This window comes from Mya arenaria, chromosome 16, assembly GCF_026914265.1.
Source record: "Mya arenaria isolate MELC-2E11 chromosome 16, ASM2691426v1".
Lineage (NCBI taxonomy): Eukaryota > Metazoa > Mollusca > Bivalvia > Myida > Myidae > Mya > Mya arenaria.
In genome coordinates this window covers 21,796,326-21,800,048 of record NC_069137.1, presented here as the reverse complement: position 1 = coordinate 21,800,048, position 3,723 = coordinate 21,796,326, and the positions used below count along the sequence as shown (strand labels likewise).

General features: G+C 32.8%; 1 protein-coding gene across 1 annotated transcript in view; it reads right to left on the bottom strand.

Annotated features, from left to right (window-relative positions):
* Positions 1 to 3,232: 3,232 nt before the first annotated feature.
* Positions 3,233 to 3,723, bottom strand: part of LOC128222268 (uncharacterized) — a 5,265-nt gene continuing 4,774 nt past the window's right edge. The window contains exon 3 of the mRNA XM_052931229.1: positions 3,233 to 3,723. This exon is cut by the window's right edge and continues 772 nt beyond it. The gene's annotated coding sequence lies outside the window, so the exon portion shown is untranslated.

Genomic DNA, 3,723 nt, shown 5'->3' with positions numbered 1-3,723 from the left:
AAATCAAGCATAAAACAAAGTAATCAATCTTAAGCTAATCAAGGCACATTTACAAACCCAGCATAATTTGAATACCAATATTCTTACAGTGCACAAATAGAATTAACCCAATTGCGCGATTTTTGGCCTGCGGACATTATAATTACAAGTGACATAATCACTAATAAAAAGAGCGAAAAAAGTGTTTGGTTTTATTTTTTACGAACCTTTGTCTTTGAAAAGATTACCATTGGCGCATTTCTGGAAATGTTTTGTTAAAATGGTCTTCTGATTTGGAAATTGGCTAAGACATTTAATAGTGAACGCAACATCGTTTGAACGCCTCGGCTTTAAGAAAACTGAGGCTTGTGATTGGTCAATTGAACGCAGTATCTTCATAATGCCTTGTATACTTAAAAACTGACGTTTTGTAATTGGCTAAAAGACGTTCCATCGCGGAAAATATTATGTTACGTTGTTCAAGTAAGTGACGCCATTGACGTCGCCGCTTTTCAAGCAGACCAACTTATACTACATTCGATCATTCTGTTGGCGTTATTTATAGTAGGTGTTAGATAATATAATAGAAAATTTGCAGACAGTGATAGTATCTATAAACATTAAATATCTTAGAATTGCGGATCATCTGTGTATAAAAACAATTGGTCAGTACATGGGTAAGTATAACATTCTTTTTTGAGTGAAATAGTTCCCGATCGTTATTGAGATTAAATTTAAAGTAACCTTAAGAAGTGAAATGGTTTTCGACCAATACCTTTACCTTTACCTTTATACCTTTCAAAAAGGTATATCATCTTTTCATTATTTTAAAGATTGAAATAATTGTTGTTTTATAAATTGTTGTGTTTTATTGAGTGTCTGTCGGCGTGTACATGATGTATATTGAAATAATTGTTATGTTAATTAAACATGATTTGTATAGAATAATTATATTCAAAACATCAAAAGTGCTTGTATAGGAATGTATAAGTGCGATGTAGATGTTTTATGATTTACCAAATGCATTTTGTTTTTGTTTGTTTGTTTTTCTTCATAGAAGGCCACATTGTAAATATGATGTTGTTATGGGTGAACCTTTAATTATGTCATAATGTGTTTATACCTTCTCTAAATTAAGATATTATTAAATTATTATTATTAATAAGCAAGAAATGTAGATGACTTATAACTTCATAATGGGCAGAGTCAAAGTTTCCTTAAGCAGTGAAATGGTTTCTGATCAATAAATAAGAAACGTAGATGACTCATAACTATTATTGGGGACAAAGTCAAAGTTACCGTAGCAGTGAAATAGTTTCCGATCAATTACAAAGAAAAGTACACGAAACGTTATTTGGGTCAATGTTAAAGTCTTTGATAGTGCAATTGATTATGTTCAATTTACTGAAATAAGAGTTAATTGAATAAAATATTATTTCTAGAAAAGTTGTTAAAAACTGCTAATAAACAAATTGCTTTTGATTGCACTTTAGGAGATATTAGCAACTTATATTGTGTGTCTTTAAAACATGTTCGACTAATGTTCAGTTTATTTGCCTTAAAACGTGTAGGAATTTAATTCAGAGTGTGTGTTTGTAAAACTATTGGACACATGTTCAGATAAAATGTGAATTTCAAAAGATGTTTGACCAATATTCATATCACCTGACTTTAACACGTGTTGGACTTGCGCTTGTTCAGATTCTGTGCCTTAAAAAACATGTTGGACCAAGGCTCAGATTGGGTGCCTTTCACATGTGTTGGACCAATGTTCCAAGCTTTTGTCGTTAGAATGCGTTGTACCAATATTAATAAAGTATACCATTAGCACGTGTTCAACCAAATTTGCATGGTTCAAGGGACTTAAAAACGTGTTGATCCAATCATCCATTGTGCATTGGGCAAACGTTTAGAGTTTATGCCTTTAAAACGATTGTTCCAATATTCAGATTTTGTGGATTCAAATCACGTTGAACAAATGCTTAGAGTGTATGCCTTTTGGACCATTGTTTTAAGTATATGCTTTAAATCGTGTTGGACCAATGTTCAGAGTGTGTGCTTTTGAAACGTGTAAAAGCAATGTATTGAGTGTGCGCCTTCAAAACGTTTTAAACTAATGTTTAGTGTGTGTGTGTGTGCCTTTAACACGTGTTAGGACAATGTTTATAGTGTATACCTTTAAAACATATTGGACCAATGTTCAGATTATGTGGCTTTAAAATGTGTTCGAAGCATATTTAGACTTAAGAGTTGGTACATTTCAAATTTGTAGCACAGGAAGTATATCGTACTTTTAATTACCCGTACGATTAACAGATCAAGTTTTTAGTGTAGTATACCACTTAATAAAATAATGGACAATATGTTAACATGATAGCAAGAGGATATAAAAAATACCTCATAATAACCAAGCTATTTAATAGAGCAGAATAAGCAATATGGAAATGTACAAAGCAAAATATAACGGGAGAGACGTATGTTTAACAAAACTTAATACAAACATGAGAGCTATTTTAAACATGCAAAGTACACTTTATTGCAAATAACATACTTACACTAATACTTAAACAGTGATAAAACGTGTTTAATATTAATATGACAGACCAGGTTTTTTTCTCGTTTTTCGACAATTGGTTGCTACATAAACACATTCAATATTAAGATATGGTTCCATAGATCACAGTTAGCTATGTGTTTAATAGCGGACGTCTTGTCATCAATTTAAATAATGCCACTTGACTTTTTATCTGTTCTGTCTTTCGCTGCATAAATACACGTGATATTCTCAAATGATATACGATAGATTGGACATTGGAAACCAACTTGTTTTAAATCTTTGCTTTTATGGTTCAAGGGACGGTCATAGTTAGTTATATTATTTGACTAACATTCATGTGCGTGCAACACAGTAGGTTTAGTATCCCCTTTCAATTCACCATTAATTCATCATGCTAATTTTCTTGCAAATAAACACATTTAAATGCAGATTTATTGCAAAAAAAACACCGTTAGCATCAACAAAAAAACATTTAACAACATTACAATTCATAACTCATAACCTATTTTTACTAAATTCAGGAACGAATAACCATATTTAGGTTATCATTTTGTTCGCAACATTATGTTAACAATGTAAAGGTTTCACATACGGAACCCTACATCCTCACCATGACTACACTCATTAACCTCCATTTATCTAAATGCAGATATATTGCAAAATAACCACCGACATTTCAAACGAACAAAACATTAAACAATTTAAAATTTATGTTATTAACATATTCCAGGAAACAATAGCACTATTTTATGAAAAATATAATTCTATATATCTGATCGTTACATTTTATTAACATCCAACTAGTTCCACATACGGAACCCTACGTCTTCGTCATGACCACAGTTATGATTCCCCCACCCACGGTAAGGGCATACTAAAAAGCTACTTTCACCTCCTCCACATTTCACATCGTCCATCCAGATGTCCCCACTGCCCCTACCCATTCCCGACACTATCACATAGTCACATTCCTGGAACCCGAACATCCTACACACCACGTTAACGTTGTTTTCTATGTCCTGTTTGCCTACTTGAGCAAGCTCAAAGCTGTCATCACAAACCGTTCCCCATATATTATTGTGACGGACCTCTAGCCGCCCCTGGATGCCGTTGGAGCCATATGAAGAAACGTTTGCCAGACGGATGTCGTTTTCGCTTGTGTAATAGTATCCATCATGTAAAGTTTT